The 20,554-nt window shown below is 45.8% G+C and overlaps 1 protein-coding gene across 9 annotated transcripts in view; it reads right to left on the bottom strand.

Moving 5' to 3' along the window:
* Positions 1-14,945, bottom strand: part of CHL1 (cell adhesion molecule L1 like) — a 131,734-nt gene extending 116,789 nt beyond the window's left edge. For 5 of the 9 annotated variants that reach the window (XM_039558726.1, XM_039558734.1, XM_039558733.1 and 2 more), the window contains exon 1: positions 14,316-14,404. The gene's annotated coding sequence lies outside the window, so the exon portion shown is untranslated. Of the gene's footprint in view, positions 1-14,097; positions 14,117-14,315; positions 14,407-14,648 lie in introns of those variants that run through there. The other 4 variants (XM_039558727.1, XM_039558731.1, XM_039558730.1 and 1 more) reach the window with 3 other exon arrangements.
* Positions 14,946-20,554: the final 5,609 nt, after the last annotated feature.

The following is a 20,554-nucleotide window of genomic DNA, read 5'->3' as shown; positions in this document are numbered from 1 at the left end:
TGGAGTGTTTTTTTAGTTCAAAAGACATACAAATCACAGACACCAATTTCCTGAAATACATGAAAAAAAACCCCACCACAATGAAGAAGGACAGACATCATCTCCTCATTGCACCTCTCTCTATCCAAAAGGACAGCAAACACCTTGGCATGGACAAAAAGCCCTTCCTGGCCCTCTGGAATGCCTGCTTTGACACCAAATTCTTCCTCTTAAAAACACCTGTGCTCACTGATGCTATTCACCTGATAAATAAGATGTTAAACCACCAGTCACCATCTGGAGGTAGAAGGGAAAAATCCAGCTGTGCCCTGTTGGCCTTTCTGAGGTTTCCAGAAGAGACAGGGTTGTTAAGGGATTGAAGTGAAAGCAGCTCAGAGATGGACAGGGCCTCTCTTGTGTCCAAATTTGTACCAGAGCTGCCCCCTCCCATCACAGCAGCCCTCCAGCATGGAGAGTTTTATTTCTCCTTGAGCCACGCTGAGAAACCTCTGCAATCTGGAGCTTTGGAAAGCCTCCACATTCACATTTAATTTGAAGTTATATCCTCCCTATCAAAACATACCTGGGGGGCAAGTCACTTATGGGAAAAAAAAAAAAAAATAGAAGAAAAAGAAAATATGAATCTGAATCTTCTTGTCTGCTCTGAGTCATAACATCTGCCACAGAGAGTGCCAGTGCCACAGACACGATGATGTTCCTCAGAGAGGAGCACCCAAATGAAACAATATCCCAAAATAGAAGGAATCTGAACCACCTCTCAGGTAAGACCTAATCGTTAAATATTAGGAAGAAATAAACTTTATTATATGAACTTTCCAGCACTTCTGATGTGCCCACACAAGGCAAAAAACCCCAATTTAAATACATATTTATTTATAAATAGAAGGTATAAATGCACTTGGGTGCACACACTCATGCAAACACATTATAGGTGTGTAATATCAAATTTTGAAGTTCATAGCTCAGGAATAAATCTAAACATTTTATATGCTCCATATTGAGCTGCTTCACTTGTGTTTGTTTCTCTTTCAGGCACATCAGATGTTGTACTCTGATTATTTTCAGGGAAGATAAATGTAGTATCAGATTCAGAAGCCCATGGCTACAGCTACTGCCTGTTGCACAAACTGGTGCTGTGAAACAAAAATAAAGATATAGATACACAGATATAGCTCCCAAATGATTTTATTTCCCATGAACTGCCACGATGGTTAAACAATTCTGTGCAAAACCATACGTATAGAGTAATGTAACTGTGTGCACACATACATATATAAAAAACCATAAATATATATAAATATATATTTATAAACACTTTATCCACTCAAATTTCAGCCTCTTCAGAAACGACCAGGCCCCTCAGTTAAAAGGAAACTCTGAAAAGCCTTGCAGGAGACAGCTACAGGATCATCCATCCAGGGAGACGTTAATTTCCCATCCCTATATTTAGAAGCGACCTATGATCTAAAACATGAGACTTCCTCAAGGGTCAGAATAGATTTGTTTCATTTATGTAAGGGAAGTTAAATTCAGCAAATAGCCCCTGGCCTTCAGGAGGCTGAAGGAGAAGAGGGTTTCAATTGGATTGTTTTCTTTCCACAAAAAAGAAGAAAAATCACGTCAATAGGAAGCATCTGCTCAGCAGCCCAAGGTGCTCAAGATGCAACTGAGATGAGGATCCTGCACAGAATGCCTTAGAAAGGACTAAAATAATTATTAATAGTAATTTTTAGTAATTCAGATGTGCTGCTGATTTATTTTCGCCTTTGACACCGAGCATAACTGCATTCAAAAATCAGAGATGTAAAAAGGACTAAAAGAGAAAAGAAACCCAAGGCAAATATTAAAAGTCCCTTCAAGAAAGGAATGAGAAGAATCCTCAGGATTTCATGTACAGATGAAATGTTTCAAGGAACGGACATGACAGACACAAGCATTTATGAGAACAGGTGAAACAAGGTCAAACAGTCACTCCAGTGATCACACTGGAATTAAGACACAGTACATTTAGAACGAGAAAAAAAATCATAATAATTAACTTTGCGACCTGTCTGACACAAAAACGTTATTGATACAAAGGGCAGGATGATTAGGAGAATGATGAGGTGTTTAAAGTGCTAATAATAATACTTTCCCAAGGCAGGAGAAGAATTTATAAGGGCTATTGATCTCATGTTTCACGATGGAAGCCAAGCTGTGAGTGCTTGGGAAGAAGGGAAAAATTAAAACAAAATAAAAAAAAACAAAATAAAATAAAACAAACAAAAAAAATAGAATAAAATAATCTTTAAGGGACAATTTGCTCCTTAATTGTGATGAGAGTTCAAGGGAGGAGGGAGGAAGGTTTGGGGCTTTTCCCAGGGTGTGGAGTCATGTGGTGTTAGTTACTAACAGAGAGAGGATTCCAACTTAATTGGATCTTTAATCGGATTGAATAGGGTAGTTCCTACCTCTCTGCATTCCTAATGGATGTCACAATGTCAGGAGTTAAACACTGAAGGGCTGCTCTGATTTGAGAGCAGCTTCCAGGGGCTCCTTAGGCAAAGACAATTATTGGGACGGCCACGGAGATAGAAAATGATCATCAAGGTCAATATATTCCAACAGGATTTTGGAACAATTACTGCCCACTCAGTCAACTCTTACATGTAGGACACACATCCTTGCTTCATTTTTTTTTTCCCCAATAAATCAGTTTGTTGCCATTTATCAGTTTTCCTGGTTCCAAGAAGAATAGGGCCATAACCAGCCCAGTTGTACACTCTGGTCCTCGGCTTGCTGGCAGTGCAGAACGTCCATGGCTGTCCGAGGCAGAAACGGAGCTGCAGGTAATTGGAGCTCTAATTGATCAAAAGGAGTTTATGGTTCTGTTAAACAGCCCAAGGAAAACATGTTCCCATTTCCACTGAAAAGATCCTGAAATAACAACTCTCTTCCAATCCAAAAACAATGCAGGAAATGTTGCTAAACAAAGGTACCAGCTTTGGGATGGATTGTAAAACAAGAGCGTGTGTGAGTGATTTCCCTCCACATAACATTACAGAATATTCTCTGCTCTGGAGGCGAGAGGAAATTTTGGAAATTTTTCTGGAAAAGTGATTTCCAGTCCTGGCTAAAGAGCTCCAGTGACAGCAGAATTACCAACAGTCTTTAAGGCTTCTGCTTCACTTCCATTATAACTGAAGATGCACAGGAAAAACATCAGCGACAAAGTCACCTGGAGCATGGTCATGACTGAACCAATGCACTTCCCCACAGAAAAACCACAATATTACATTTAAATTAATGATTATCTCATTATTAGGCACTGAAAGCAGTTGTAAGAGGGTATTTCTTCTTGGAAAAAAAGAAGCCTCAATCACTGATCTGGTGAAACTATTTCAAGGGGACAAACATACAGAGAGAACTCATCAAAACCAGCCGAGACCACAGAGATTTCCCTGTGAGATTCCCTGAAAATCTGCTTTAATGGTAGAAATATGAACTTTGTAATTTCTTTTAACACTTGTGTGTGTAAAACTGGTACCAACAAAGTGGGGGCACACGAGAGACCACAGTGGCAGCTCGGTGCTGGAGTGGCACAGCACACCAGCGCCCAGGGATAGAGGACGTGCCCTTCGCTCCAGGGGAAGGTGGCACAACCCTCCTGCTGGGATCCCACCCTCGGCTCCATCCCGGCTCTTGGCAGCACCATCCTCTCCCCCAGCACCACAACACGCAGCCCATGGTGCCAAAAGCCTGGCCCATAAATAGGAGGTCTCTTTATCATCATTAACGAAGCCCAGAATCCAAAATTGCTGTTTTGACTGGGAAACAGATGACTCCAGCTCTGCCAACACCCAAGGTGCTCCCACTGCCAAAACTCACTTTGCTCACACATATGCTCCAATACTCTGAAACAGAAGCTCTGTCTCCAGCTGAAACTCCTTTCTTTTTCCTTTCAGTGCTCCTATTCCTCTTTTTTGTGCTTTTCATGCAAGTTCCTCCCTTTTCTTCTCTTCTTCCTTCCACTGCCCCTTCAATGCTCACAGATTTCGTGCCCTTTGGACCTTTCTGTACAGCACATTCTGTTGTGTGTTTTCCTATCCTCTGCAAATCATATCCAGCGACTCGTGTTTGATTGTGTCACACGAGGAATCCAGTCTCCATCTGAACACACCACAGTTCATTACAGTGGTTAATCACAGATAAAAAAAATTGCCTTTAATGTCTAATTTAAAATTGTCTGGCTCCAGCTCCCAGCTATTGGATCTGATTTTTCTTTTCTCTTCTTGATTAAAAAGCTGGATATGCTTTCCCCATGAAAATACTTGTCCCTGTAATCAAGTCCCCTCTCAATCCTCTTTTTGATGAGCTAAGCAGATTGAGCTCTAAATCTCTCACTGCGGGGAATTTCCTCCACTCTTCAAATCAATATTGTGGTTATTTCCTTGACTCTTCAGGTTTGTAAACCCTTTCTTTCAGCTGTTGACACCAAAACTGACCCTGGCTTTCCAGCACTCTCATGGACTCAGATAAAACCCCTGTGTAAAAGGATCCTACTTGTTCTTCAGCCTGCTGGGCTCTGGATCCCTGGAAGTGTCCAAGGACAGCTTGGACGGGGCTTGGAACAACCTGGGATAGTGGAAGATATCCCTGTCCATGGTAGGGGGTGGAACTGGATGGGATTTAAGGTCCCTTCCAACCCAAACCATTCCATGATTCTATGAAACAAGATTGCTGCTAATTCCACACACCAGCTTTGTTGGGTTTGTTTGGTTTTAACTGAGATTTCGTGGGATACCACATCTAACAGCAGAAGACTCTGCCACAAAGCTCAGCTATCCACATTTATCACACCTGTAACTCCACGAGGAACGGGCTCCCTTTCCAGAGAGGCCTAAATTACCTCTCTATTCCTTAACTCTATTTTAATTTGGTCTTCTATCAACTTTTCCATTATTTTTCTGGGATTGGTGCCAAGCTCTCCAGACAACCATCTATTACCTCTTCTGCTTTCCCCCTCTGCACATGGGCTTCTCCCGTATTCCCACAAAACACCGAGATGTGCAGGGTAATAGAGCCAAAAACACTCGGCCATCCTTGTATGATGCATTACCCCCATCTCTTCCAAAGAAAACAACCAAGACTTTTTCCAACAGATATTTTATCCCTCTGTCAGTGCTGCCTCTCCCTCCCACACCACTCCTGCCCACCCATCCCAGTTTAGCTGTCACACAGGTACAGAGATGCCAAGTCCACGGGCTGAGAACAAGCCATCACCAGAGCCTGCTCATGAAAGCTCTTTCAGAAGCTTCAGTGCTGTGTTTTAGCTGTAAAATTTGATTTTTGGGAGAATTCAGCTTTGACCCATCTATGTATTTCATCAGGAACTGGAGTGATAGGTCAAGAAGTAAGGGGTTCAAACTGAAAGAGGGGAAATTTGGGCTGGATATATGGAGGAGACTCTTCCCTGTAAGGGTGGGGAGGCCCTGGCACAGGGTGCCCAGAGAAGCTGTGGCTGTCCCTGGATCCCTGGCAGTGTCCAAGGACAAGGCTGGACAGGGTTTGGTTGCAACAAGATGATCTCTAAGGTCCCTTCCAACCCAAACCCCTCTGGAATCCTGTATGATATCAGCTCAGTGAGAAGTTTGTTTCCCAGGAATTCCCTCCCCCCACCACATCCCTTCGAGGCCCTGCTCCAAGAGCACATTTAGCACAGAGATTGATTGAACTTTCAAGTGCCAGCCCCACACTGGGTGATCCTAAGTGGACTGGACAGCCTCTCTTCTCCAAGGTGTGCTGCAAATTGCCGGATTAGCGGCGCACGCCGCGGCTCAGGCAGCGCCCAGAATCTCGCCTGTCCTACATCATTTACCTGTGCTGAAATTACAGTTCAATTACTGGAGTAATATCTCATTCAGGCAGAACAAAGGAGGGAAAATACGCAAATGAGCAAATTTAAATTCACTTCATTTAAAGGACTAAAATTTTTAAGGGCACGTTGTCTCTCCGGGGACGTTTGGGTTCAGGGATTATAAAATACATAAAGCTGTAAATGGTTAAGTGGATTGTCACTGCCCGAGCGCCCAAACTTTACATACATTATTCTTTTCAATGAGTGCATTATGTAATTAGCACGGAAAATACACAACATTCCTGACTATATCCTATCCAGGGATAAAAAATTTGGTCTAACCACCCATTTCAGGGAGCTTTGTGCACAGACAAGCTCAGCATACATTTTGGAGGATCACAGTGGAATAGGTTTGTAGGAAGAATACTGCTTATCTGCTGAATACAAAGATTATTCCAATTTATTTTTTGTGTACACGTGATAAGATTGTGAATAACCCTCCAGGTTTGTTGCCTGTTGTGGTTTTCCTGGTTGGGTTTTTTTTTTTTTTTCAATAAACACTGAGCATGTTTTAATGCACCAAAGATGAAATTTTCCTCTTGCTATGCAGCTGGAATTCTGTGAGGTTTCACCACACAGGGATGTCTGACAGGGGGAATGGCTGACAAGGAAAATGTGCTGCTCTGGCAGGATAATGAGGTACAATGCTCCAAAGGCAGGATCCTGCACACCAGGAAGGAAATGGGAGAAATTTCCTTTTCTTCAGGGGCTGCATCACCAAATAACTGCATTACAAAAAAGAGAGAGAGGGACTATTTACAAGGGCATGTAGTGACAGAACAAGGGGGAATGGATTCCAACTGAAATAGTAGGTTTAGATGGGATATTGGGAAGGAATTGTTCCCTGTGAGGGTGGGCAGGCCCTGGCACAGGGTGCCCAGAGCAGCTGGGGCTGTCCCTGGATCCCTGGCAGTGCCCAAGGCCAGGCTGGACATTGAGGCTTGGAGCAGCCCGGGACAGTGGGAGGTGGGGGTTGGAATGGGATGATCTTTAATGTCCCTTCCCACCCAAACCATTCTGTCACTCTGTGATTACCTTCTGGTGCCACCACACTGACTGCACTTCACCTTTAATAAAGCTTTGCTCCATAATACTCCCCAAACAGCTCAATTTTCAGCAATTCCCTGGGATATAATGTGAAGCTGAAAAGGCAAGCCCAAGCCTTTCCCAGCAGGTAGGCACAGTCTGGACAGGAATTAGCCAAAAATCAGGGTGGGCAGAACCCCAGGCTGAGTGCTGCACACACACAGACAGCGGGGAGGCTGCAACCCCACAGGCTAAGCAGAGATCTTAAAAATCCCGGATTTAGGTGAAAGCCTAAGTCCAGCCTCACGCAGTCAACAGCAGAAAGGTGCATTTGTCATGCAGGTGGTAAACCCTGAGTAATCACCGTGGATTTCAGTGCCAACCCTGTCAGTTTAATGGAGCAGGTAGGGCTTAGCTCTGCACAGCTGGGACAGCCCTTTAATCACTGCTCCTCCGTACCCTGCACACCACAGTTGTCACTGGTGTGAGTCAGAAAACAGAGTATTCATTGCTGCTTCCAGTTATTTGTTCCCAGTCAAAACACGAGACAGGGATATGGCACTTGAGAGGAGCAGAGTCACAGAGCTCCCAGCACTCCTGCCTGCAGAGCCCACGTGGATCGTGGATCCTCCAGAAGCCCAAACGGCTCCAGTCAGGGTAACTCAATCACCCTCAGCTGAACCACACTCATTTGTATCAGTCAAGGACCTGAGCCATTACACCTCCTCCTCAAACTGGTTAGGTTGTAAATTAGATTTTCATCACTCCTGGGACAAAAACCTGACTCTGATGAGGTCACTGGGAGTTTGAGCATCCATTTCAGTGGCGCCATGACTTCACCAGTGGTTTGCCCGTGCAATATTCAGCCTGGAAGTCACCAAGGTTCATCAGGCTTTCCTAAAAATATGTTAAATAAAATCTGCTACTGGTACTGGTAGATACCAGTAGTTCAGTTCTGTGTCATTTTCTTCTGCCCAGATGTAACAAAAGTAGTATTTATCTCAAAGGAGTGTGGATGTTAATGACCAAAATTACTGCAGTTTTGACCAATGCCTCAGCAGAACTCAAAGCAAGCACTGAATACAGTTTACTCCCGTAAAAGTGAATAATAAAAAAATAAGACAAGACCTCCTCTGACTTGTAGCAGGCCACAACAGAAATCCTCTATAATCTATCCTCTCAATGGAATTTTACTGGAACAAAGTCATTGGTGGAGTGATATGAAAGAATAACTCATGACAAATAAAGTACTGGGCTCTAATATAAAAGCAATAACCCAAATTTTAGTTAATAACTTCACTGAACTCAACAAACAGATTGTGGTTTGCCCACGAAGAAGTACAGTCGGCAAAATTATCCAACCAACCATGGATGCAAGTGTACACACAGACCTGGATCACCCAACACAAACTGCCACAGAGGGAAGGGTTTTAGTGATGGGACAGACAGACCTATGGGATCAACCTCGGGAAAAACATGTGGGTGCTTCCAAACCTACAGGCAATCTCTTCTTATTAACCATTCTCCAGTTTCAGTAAACTGCAAAAATAATGGTGCATTCTGTGAGCATGTGTTAAAAACCCCCATTGGGTTAATCACTCCTCTAGCTGAAAGCATTGTTGGGGTGTTTTCTAACACAAAAAACAACTCTGCCCTGCAGTAATAATTTTACTTTCCCTATAAGCAGAGCAACCTTTCATCAGGACTGATTTTATTTGAAGCACTGGCGATGCACACTGGCACCAGGCATTTTTTTACTGAGACATTGTTCCAGTTTTCCATCGGGTTTAATACTGGAACAACACATGACAGGACAGAGCACTGCATTTTTCAAATATCCTTTAAAGCTGTGGGAATACACTCCTTAAAGGCAGCCCCTTCTCCTTTCAAGTGCCATACAAGCACAGCAGGCAGCATTCAAAGCCACCTCTTCTGTGTCAGCCAGCGGGGAAGGCTGACAGGGAATTGCTTGTGTCACACTCCAAAAGTCACCAAAGCAGACACACACTGAAAGGTGGATGGGCCCAATTCTGCTTTTTTTTTATTTTTCCTACTCCTCTGAGTAGATTTCTGCCTTTCCCATTCATTCCCGGCATGATGCTGTTCTGAACAGTGACTTAAACCTTGCAGAGTCATCCCATGAGTCTCCCAAAAAACAGAGAAGCTTGAAATGAGATTTCTGAAATCAGTAAAATCATCCAAGCTCTGTTGAGAGGTCAGAGGGCTTTGGCTCAGTGGAATGTTTAGAGCTCTTTGGGACTGGAGCCTTGTGCTTTCACTGCTTGGCTTGTTGGTAGTGACACCTCCTGTTCTCCAGGAGGGCACAGAGACTCCCCAGCCATCAGAGCCCCTTCACGTGGGTTCCTCCCACCTCTGAAGTTACAGCCCTCTCAAAACCAGAAATGCACAGCCCAGGTGCTGCCTTTGACGCTCTCATGAGGAGGAGGAGAAGGGAGTGCAGCAGCAGCATCAGCGGGCAGGGGACAGTGACACAGGGACAGTGACACAGGGACAGTGACACAGGGCCAGGCTGGGGCCCAGGAGCACTCCCAGAGCAATGCAAAGGCCCTTGGTGCTGCCCTGAGGATAAATACCACAGCAGCTGTCACCTGTCCATGCCTCCCTGACTGCAAACACGGGGAGGATTCAGCAGGGACACTGCAGAAGCTCTGGTTTTGGCACAGGGACAGTGGCTGTCTGAGGTCACCTGTCTGGAGCTCGGCTGGGGCTGTCCTCAGGCTGACAGCCCAGCTCTCACAGCCAGCCCAGGAACCAGATGGTAAAAATATCCTCAAAAGCTGCACTCTCACACCAACAGCCCTGCCCAGGCTCTACCGCTGGCTCTCCTCCCCCAGCTGCTCAGGCCAGCATCCACACATCTCAATTCTGCTGTGCCAGAGAACAGGAGCAAAGATGGGGATGGATCCAAGCAGGCTCGTCCCTGTCCTCCCCAACCTCCCCTTCACCCTCCCTTAACCTGAGACATCCTCACCACACCTCTGATTTAACTCCATCCTGTTGCAAGAGAAAAAAAACCAAACAAATGGAGAAAACCACCTGAAGTTAGTAATTTTCTTCAAAAATGAAGAAAAGAGAGGGCTAGCAAGGGTCAAAGGAAAACATGAAGACTGAAAAGCCCTAATGAAGAAAGCAACATATTTTTTGTCCTTTCATGGAACAGGATCTGCTCTTGGAAATCACACTGAAAACCACAAACTAGTTAAGCTGTAACAACAAACACTACTTTTAATGATAAACTGTTCTCCATCAGCATTTTTTTGATTTTTATACAGCCAGGTGCAATGAAGGAAGAAGGAAACATCTGCTAGGGAGTGCTGAAACCCCAGAAAATAACATCACCACAGCCATCACATACTGTGTGCTTCATGCAGGGTGCCTGGACATGCTGGCAGGAGAAACCTGAGGCACCAAATATTACCAAGTACCTTCATCTGTTTATTGTGCAGAGGCAATCACTAATCAGCATCTGGGAATGCAAATGCACTCGCAGAAATCGATGAATAAAACAGACAGGAGAGAGTAGCTAGGGAAAAAAAGAAGCTAAATACAACAACCTTGAGTTTTGAGCACTGACTTTGTTGCACAGAAACAACAGGGGGGAAAAAACCAACCCCCAACAAAGTCAACCAAGATCACAGGTAACTTAATCTTTACCTAAGTCTGTCTGAGCCTAGAAAGACAATTAATTACAAGTGCACAGATTATGAACGACAATAATCTTAGCCTAGGAATACCGACAATGAGCTGGGATTTGTTTCAGTGTGGTCTTAGCAGTTCCTGCGGGCACTGCTACAACATCCCCTCTAGTCCCATACCCAGTAAATCATGCAGAACTCAAGTTCTATGAGGAGAAATACCTGGATTCCTTTTCCTCATCCACAGGGAAGAAATCTTCCAGAACGCCACTGCTATTTAAGTAAAATGAATGCCATGACATCCTGCAGTTCTCCCAGCCCTAGCAGGCTTTTCCTAGGCACAGTTTTAGCAGGAAGAGGACATGTCTATATGAGCAGTGGGCAGAGCTCAAAAAGGGGGAGAAGAGTGGAGAAAAACGGTGCTGGGAACCCCAGGTCCACCCACACACACTGCAAAGCTTTGCTCCAGCTCCAGTCAGGAGGCCAAGGATGAAAAGCCCATTAGCAGCAGAAGTGCACAGAGCGAGCTCCTGGAACACATATCCTGGCTCAGGCCCAGCCCAAACTCATCCTGCTGGTGCCCTGTCCCTGTAACTCCACCCAACAAAAGTGCACAGAGTGGGGATGGGGCGATGCAGGGCTCCCTTCCAAGGTGCCCTCCAGAACTAAGGTGCAGCACATGTGGAGCCAGGGGTAACAAAAAGGGTCACTGAGCAGAATATAATTCATTGCATGTTGGTACTTAGGTACCTAATCATGATACCTAATCACGATAACATTTATCTTCCTTCTGCTCTTCGAGTACTAAACCTGTTATTCCCTTACACAAAAGGGATCTGTCAAGGACCCAGTGCCTGCTCTGAGGACAACCCAGCAGAGCTCTCCACCCTTGTGGGCCATGGGATAACTCAGACCCCAATCAAACTGCACATTCCAGTTTCCATTCCAAAGTGGAGCATAGGGGAACCCCACAGGCCTTACAGGATCCCACAGCTCACAACAGCACGAGGAGAACTGTTCCAACAGCACTTGGGAGATGAACGTCATCGTTAGAACTTGTCCCACTAATGATTTTGGGTTTTTAGGAGTCTACCCAAGAAAGGACAATTGAAACTTGTTATAAAACACTGAGCACATCACCACCAGAATACAGTTACAGGATTCCTGCTCTGTTTTCATACCCATGCTGCTCCCACACTCTGCTGGGACATCAGTTTTCATTCTCTGTGACTTAGGGTTATTATAGGGTGGGCTTTGTGCTAGCAAAGAACCCATGATCTGTAACAAAACTGAATTTCTACTTTACTGGACAAATATACCAAAAGAAATTGTGGCATCTTGGTGGGTTGCTAAGCAACCCAGAGCTCCAGTGTCACTTGTTTGTGATCAATTCAAGTCATTCATCGGGCTCTGAAGCACCAGCCCAGGAATTCCAACAAAATCTGTGCCTTGGGAAAGCCACGGGGACTTCCTGACACAAAATAACACTTTCTTTCCTCTAAGATAAACTCTGTAGATGTTCTTTTGATCTGTGTGATATGTTAATTCATTATTCTTAACATACTGCTAATGGGAAAAGCTATAATTAACTAACTACAGCATTGTAATGCGTGCAAGATAAACTGAACTAATTAGCAGTGTTTAAAGTAGTCCCTGTCCTCTCCCACTGGGGAAAGGAGCAGATCCTTTCTTATCACAGAAGCAACTGTCCCCAACACTGTTTCATGTAAAGAATGGATACCTTTTTGTTCCATTTTTTTTCTCCCGAACAGAAGTGATAAAGCATATTTTTATTGGCAAACAAGGTGGCTCCAATCCAAGCCACTCGAGGTACACATCCAAGCTGTGAATAATGCAATCTTTCATTTAAATGAAGGCTTATCTGTTGGGGGAGAGAAGTGGACTCTTGTATTTTCGTTCATGAAGTGTAATTACTGAAGTTACTCATACTAAATGCCCACAATAATTACAGAGTTAAATGCAATCCAGGTGTAGCATGCAGCCTCTTTATTTCAGCCTTACATTCAAGATTCATTTCATCCCTATTTTGATAAAAATCAATAATAAACAGGAAGAGTTTCGAAACAAATTGGTTTCCAAGCTGTGTGCTGCATATGGCAAAACTTCAACTTCTTGATCGCTGGCAGGTGTTTTTTTACTGAAGGTATTTAATGATAATTTCACATACACTGGGCAGTATTTCTAAAGAAATTACCTTCTGCAAATCTTGGTGTCCTATCTTGTGCATCTTACTTTAATGTCACATGATCTGGACTTGTAGTTCCTCTGCAAGCCAGACTCCACTGACAGCAGATGCTCAGCCTAACTGAGGACCAGAAACTGGTGAACAAGAATTTCCTAATTTTTTAACGAGCCATTGAGAGAGGGATTTATCTGGTTTGGTTGGGTTTTGGTTTTGGTTTTTTTTTTTTTTTTTTTTAATTTTTGAAAGATGAGGGAAATCTCTTACTTTTAAGCAAGAGAGAAGTGTTAACACAGCAGAAGTTGTACACTCTTGATACTTCATATCAGAAGATAAGCAGAGGCACGTGGGAAGCAATGGTCAGAGGATGGCAAGCACAGCTCCAACAGGGTAATATCTCACGTTCATAAATGGCCAAAAAATAAATAATTATATAAAGTACTGCTTTTTCACCCCTTTCCTTTCCTCACACCTGTATCTAAAATCATAATATTCATTATTTATTGTTTATGGAATGGGTTTTGGTGGAGCTACACAGCACATATTACTTCGGTCACACTAAACGAACCCTTGGCAACAAACCAGAAATGCCACCTGCCACCTCTCCGGTGAAATTCTCCAAAACCACGTTTCAAGCAAAAGTATTCCCAGGTAGTGCTGAATACCTGCACATAACCCAACACAACACAGCTTAGTCCCTTTCTACCCCAAAAGAAGCAAAGTGTCACTAATGCTGGAAGTGACAGATGAAAAGCCTGCGTACATTTGCTGTGGCTGACTACAGAAAACAGAATCTCCTTGGACTACGTTGCCAGGCTCACCGATGCTGTCTGATCGTGCAACACAAATCAATACCACCCAGCACCGACACCGAGCTTCCGAGATTCCAATAGCTCTCCTGCCGTGCAACATGAGCGCGTCGCTTCCCCAGTGAAAAAAAAAACCATGGGGACTTTGGTAATTATTTAGGTATTGCAGCAAAACCGCCCGAAACCTTCTCCAAAATCATCAGGAAAGCAGAAACAAGCGTTCGCCACAGAGGCAGGACATCCGGGCTCGCAAAGTTGAGCCCACCTAAAGCAACATGGGGCTGACCCGCCGCCCCCAGCCGAGCCCCTGGGCCGTGCCTCTGTCGCCCGGACCCTCCGCGCTGTCCCCTGGCCCCGCAGGGCTCCGCACCCCCGAAACTTTCCGTAGGCAGCGGCTCCTCGGAGCGCGGGGAGCCCGCCTGGCACCGGGGCAGGGAGAAGGGGCCGGACCGGCTCCCCGGGACCCCTGGGCCCCCCGAGCTGCACCCCGGGCCCTCCCGCCGGCACCTGCTCGCCCTGGGCCGGGCTCCGCTTCCTCATCGCTCCGCGGGGCGCAGCGCGGCGCCGCTGCCAGGTGAGGTGCCGGGAGCAGGAAAACCAGTTTTCAAATCAGAGCGATAATAATTAAAGCGAGCTTTGGGAGCCAGGCAGGGCGAGCCGGGGCGGCGGCGGGGCAGCCCCGCGGCCGGGCACCCCGCAGCCCCTCCCCGGTGCCCCCGCCGTACCTTGAGCCCGGGCGGGCGGAGGGGTCGCGGTGGCGGAGGCAGCTCCGCAGCCCCGTCCCGGCGCTCCGAATTAATCGCTCCACCCCGAAAAAAAAAAAAAAAAAAACTGGGGGGAGGAGGGAAGGAGGGGGAGAGAAAAAACCCAATGCAACCACCCCAAAGCCAGCCCCGCTCCACACCCACGAGGAGGGAGAGGGTCCCTCCGTGACTGGCATCGCTATCTCCTCCGGCGGAGCTTGCAGGGAGCCATGGCAACGAGCCCCCGCGCTCCCCACAGCCTCCCCCGGGGCACAGCCACCCCCGCCCCGGCCCCGGCCCCGCTCCGGGTCCCACCTGCCCGATCGGCATCCCCCTGGCCGGAGCCGGCTGCCAGCGGCGCCTCCGTCCCCGCGGCTCCGGGCGGCACCTGCGGACGGCGCCGGCAGCGGGAGGGAGGGAGGGAGGAGAGGAGGGAGCGAGGGGAGCCCCTGCCCGCCCCCAGCCCGGGGGGACCGTCCCGCAGCCGGGGCAGGTGCCGGAGAACGGCCCCCAGTGCCGGCCAGCCCAGAAGCGAGGCGGGAGGAGGATAAAGGAATGGCCGAACGGAGGGCACTGCCCCCGGCAGCAGCCCGGGATGCTCTCGCTTCGGTGTGGAGGGGCTCCGCCAAAATGCGGGCAAGGAGGAGGGAGGCGCTGCCGGGGAAGGGACGGTCCCCGCCTCGTCTCACCCCTCTCGCGGGTGTAGAATTGTCACTGCTTTTCAGAGGAAAGGATGAAGATTAAGAAAACCCCAACTGGGTTTAGCCCTTCCCTCCTCACCCCTCTCCCCCACTAAACCCCCATGTACCCAATCATCCCAACACCAAACCTCGGAAAATCCTCTCTTCCTCGTTTTTTTTTTGTTTTTTTTTTTACTAATGCCCCCCCTGTGTAATTTTTGCTGCGTGTGCTGTACATGACCACAAACCCAGCTCAGGTTCACATGTACGCTCGAGCGCCCAGACTCTGCCTGCATGCTTCATTCTCTGAGCCTTGCGTGGAATGGGCTAAATTTTTAAGTGATTGGTGAAGACACTCATCACAAATCTGCCAGTCATTGTCTTAAGCACTCCATCCCGAGAGGTGGGGAAGGTCAGACATAATAATTTTCATGAGGGCTCGGACTCCTCAGACGTTTCTGTCTCACTGCTGACCTTTGGGTGTTTTTCTTTTCTGTGAGCCTTGCCTAATGCAATGAACAATAATCATAAAGTAGCATTCACGGACATTAAACCATAAACCCACCCTACCGAATCACAGTGGCACTCCTGGGGATTATTAGCATTTGGGTTAAAGATTTTTGGGACAGTGGCAATTGGAATGTGTGGATGTGCTGGCCAATTGGTGTTGTTTATCTCCTGCAGATTTAAGTAGGTGAGCTTGCCTTTTGGATGGGAAGTAAATAATTAGATTTGAGGAAAGTCATTATAAAGATGGCAGTAAAAGAAAAAAGATCTGAAAACTGGAAGGGAAAAGGGCAGAATAGTTTAATATATTTGTTAAGTAAATGCAAAACCATTAAAACAGTGGTAAGTTTGCAGTCATGCAAAGTCAAGCAATCCATAGAGATAGAATTTTTATATTAAACTATACATAAGTGAACTTGCTCCAGTAGAAACGTCTGGAGCAAAGCACAGGAAGCTGCTGAGGAAGCTCTGAAGTTGTGCAGATTTCTGTGGGGCAAACACCCAGCCCAGAGCTCACCCAGAGGACTGGGAATCCTCCGTTTGGATCCTGCCCTCCACGCCAGACCCTGAATCGAGTCACTGTTCCATCTGAAGACAGTAAAATGTTATATTTACAGCACATTGCTCCCCAAAGCAACCAACAGCTAAGCAACAGGCCTGCGCCCTGTGAGCGGAAACTCGGGAAATAAATGGACAAGGAGGCAGCTCTGGAGGAATGTCTGAGGGCTGCCCATGGATTGAAAAGCCGTTTGATGCAGTACCAACGAGATCCACTCCAATCCAGAGGTGACTGGAGATTCACTGGAGCCTTGGTAATAACTGGAAATGCCGAGGGTGGGAAGCTGCTTGTCTGGGAGCAGAGATAAGAGCCAGGGAGAGCTGGCATTGCCCCTCCTGCCATTGCCAGGAGGATGAAAAACAGGGACAGCGACTCCCACTCTCCCCAGCCAATACTGAGTTCCTCCCAGGATGCCTCAGCAGTTCCAGGAGTTTCCAGGTTGATTTTTGCAGGGCTCTGACATGAAGAAGAGAGACACCAATTTAATTACCTCCAGACACTGCTTGAGGCAGGGCTGCTGCCAAAGTCAACTTCCCAGGCTGCCCATCCCTACACCCCCACCTCCCTGTGCCACAGAGGGAAGCTGGGCTTGCAGAATGCACCCCCACCCCTTAGACCTTCATTTCCCTGCTTAGCTGCCCCAACTTTTGGATCCTCTCTATCAATATGATTTTCCCAGGGTCTTCTCCCATGTTCAGGTTTGAGGCCATGGAAAGCATGAAATGGTTTTAATTTTTCACACAGAACCATGCACAACGCCTTTCTTCCACTAGGAAGCCAGCTGATGGAAAGGCCAAAATACAGCAGCTTACCCAGAGCTGCTCCTTGCTTGCAAAATAAAATGTGTTCCTATTAATAATAATAGTAATAACATGGCATTAACTAAATCTGTCTGAGAATTGGGTTTGCCTTAAGTGTAAATAGACCTAATCAATCGTGCTTCACATTTCGCTGGGCAATGAAATGGGGCAAATGTCATCGCACTTAAGTCTGCACCAAACAAAAATAAAGACAGAGAAGCTCAGTGTGGTCCTCTCTGTGTCTCACAAAACTGCCCTTTATTTTGGGATTTCCTGCTGAAAATCAAGGAGCCTTTTCATCAGACCCACTCGCTTGATGTGAGAATGAGAGAGCAACACTGCTGGAAACAGAGTAAAAAATTAATTCTCTCCAGGCTGATACTGATCACATATTTCAAATACACATTAAATGCATAATTTTGTCTGAAATCAAGTGTCAGGAAGCCCCCTCAGAATATTTATCTCAAGCATTGTCTGAAGGAATCGGAAGGAACAGAGGGTGTGTTTTGCCAATCCCGACTGTAACTTGTTACCTGATTCCCTGAATGCTCTCCCTCAAGACACACCCACCATTTTAAACCCAGTTCGAGTCTGGTGGCAGGCTTAGAAGGTTCCCAATCCTACTCTAAATGCCATTTAAGACACATTAAATACACAGGACAAAAGAACAGGTTGGCCAGATTTTCTGCGGAGAAAATTAATTTGCTTGTAATTGCCAGCACATATCCCATCAGCAGAGCTCGTTAATAAAGATGCTGTAATTTTCTGAATAGGTAGATATGCAAGAATGGAAATGTATTTGAATATCAAGAACCACAATTTGATATTGATTTTTTAAGGAACAGGATAAGCTTCTGGGAATCTGTTTTGGTTCTGGACAAATTAAGTGGCTAAAATAATGGACATGATGCCACCTAAATTTTGAAATGATGCCCTGCTGCAACAATTTGCAGTTTTCCTTAACTTTTGAAATTTGAGAGTATTTAAGTTATACCAGCTGAGATGCAGGGCTTGAGAAGTGCTGAACTGCTTAGGAGCTTGGAGCCCATAGGAAAAGGTTTGAATTATAAAGGGAAAAACACAGAGGAGAGAGAGGGTGATGCACATCCTGCTGATGGTTTATTAAACACAGATCTGAGCACACCTCATCAACGCTTAGCTTTGAAATGCTGAAAGTTGGGTGGGTCTTCACCAGAGAGAAACTTCACACGTGCCAGGAAATGCTCATCTATCCCTTCCTAATGAGAGTCCAGGAGAAATCCACATGAGCAAAGGACAGCAAATTTAAAGTGAATTAAAGGAACTAGCACTTTTCGCAGTTCGAAGCAATCCCAGGAATTCAGGCTTTGAAGAACCTGGAGTGAAATGTCAGGATTTTTTTTTTTTTACTTAATCAGATTTTTTTTAAGGCTGGATAATTTTATGACTGCTAATAACATTTGTAACTATGCAGGCTAAGATAATAACAATGGTAATCAAATCTCATGCTTCAGGGCATAAATTGATTGCTTGGAGGGGTTATGGAGAATTTTCTGGTTTTCCCACCACTGAGTCCATGATTTCACAACTGACTAAGTGCATTACAAGGGGAGGGGGTTGCTACTGCAGCCAGACAATTGATCTAATCCATAATAACAAATCTGACACCAAAATACAGCGAGCTGCCTGTCTGCTGTGCAAACACGAAGAGATTTAGGCTCAAATTCAGGGAAATATTTGGTTCTTATTTTCCAGTTAGTTTCCCACAGTCCTTTTGAGAGAAGGCGGCAAGGTCAGGGTTGAAAACAAATCCAAAAGACAACCAAGCTCACAACACTTAAGAGCACGAATGTCACAGTTCATCTGAAAGATTAGTTAGGCACGGGAGTTCATCCACAGGTTCAGATCCAAAGATCAGGATGGAAAATGATTCACAGAGTAGGCTGGTTCGTGTATCCTATGGCCAACCACATATTTCCATATGTTTCCATCAAAAAAAGGAGGTCGTGGTCTCTTTTCCTTGAAAAACAGGCACAGCAGGACATGAGAGAGCTCAGCCTGGAGATGGGGATTTAGGTTTAATTCCCAGCTGGACCAGAAAGCTCCACACAAGTTTGTACTCTGCTCCAGGACAGACTGACTGAGCTCTGGACAATACTTTATCCAGCAGAAAATAATTGAAGATTCCTTGGACCCAAGCTGGGGCAAAACTGGGCCTCACCTTTGTTACAGAATTTGTGGCAGAGTGGCTTGAGCTCCAGTGGTGCCACAACACAGTATTCCTGATTTTCTGTAGAATCCCAGAATGGTTTGGGTTGGAAGGGACTTAAAGCCCATCCAGTGCCACCCCTGCCATGGGCAGGGACACCTCCCACTGTCCCAGGCTGCTCCAAGCCCCAATGTCCAGCCTGGCCTTGGACACTGCCAGGGATCCAGGGCCTGCCCACCCTCCCAGGGAAGGCTGGAGGAGCAGCCCCTGTCCAGTGCTCTGCCATGCAGATGAACAAGGACATTTGTGAGGAAAAGTGAGTGCACCTCACAAAAACAGCTGTCTGAAAATGCATCTTTGGTCTCTGCCAGAACTGGCACAAAGCCCAGGAGGAGGAAGCTGCAAAATGTAGAGAAATGGAATCGTGACTCACGTCAGGACAACGGCATCGTTCTCATTCATTTGTGGAAGAGATTAAAGGGGCCCAGGAATAAAGATTTCCTATTCCTGAACAAAAGCTGCTACTCACTGGACAAAACCTCAGCAACAAGGTCCTCGCAGTTCTGATCCCTACCCAGAGTGTGGAGGTGGGATGTGGAGAACGGAGCCTTTGCCTGGACAATCCATGAGCACAGTTGTGTTTTTCCAGTGATGTAGATGAGACCTATTGCTCACCAACTGCTGAATAAAATCCTTTGTGGATATTTTTTTTTTTTTTACTTTCTGTCAAGGTCAACTGACAAAAATTCCACAAAATTTCCACTGCAAAAACCCTACGCTGATAGAACACAAAAGTTAAAATCAAGGATTGTAAAGAAATGGTTTGTGTGTGTTTTTAGCTGAGAATCCAACCCGTTTGGATTGTAATAACAACAAACATTTACAGAATTATTGTAGCTACCCTTGAAACCGAGCAGTCACAGTTCTGAACATAACCAGCTACATCAGAATTACCAGGGACCCCCTCCCAAACTGTGCAGACACCTGAGCAGGATTATTGCCTTGGGCTTCATTTGGCTTTCATGAGGGAAGAAGAAATGGCCCAGATCTCCTCAGACAGGGACAAACAGTGGTCTTGGCTAATGCTGTCATTTGTATTCTCCCATTTTTTGCACCCACGGAGTTGATTTTATTACAATAGCCTGCATTAAAATCCACGTAAACCCCCCCCCCCAAACAATAGATGGGGTTTTGCTGAAGCAGGCGGTGCTCCCTGTGTTCCTTCACCAATTTAATGTGGCTGGTGGCTTGCAGGGTGTTCAGTAGGTCACCTGCATCAGCAATTTCAGTCCAGACAATTTGCCTCTAAATACTACAAGCTATGATATACATTTTCCAATTACATCTCAGACTGCTTTTAAATTCCACCAGACAGACAAAGTTATAGAAGTCTAGAGGGCTTAGGGAAAAACAGCATACAAATAACTCCATATTAAAGCAATTTTTTTTTTTTTTTTTGCACAGTCAGGCTATGAGCAGTTATATAA

The sequence above is a fragment of the Corvus cornix genome, chromosome 12 (genome assembly GCF_000738735.6).
Source record: "Corvus cornix cornix isolate S_Up_H32 chromosome 12, ASM73873v5, whole genome shotgun sequence".
In the NCBI taxonomy this organism is placed as follows: domain Eukaryota; kingdom Metazoa; phylum Chordata; class Aves; order Passeriformes; family Corvidae; genus Corvus; species Corvus cornix.
The sequence above is the reverse complement of the archived record's forward strand: the minus strand, read 5'-3'. Positions and strand labels throughout refer to the sequence as shown.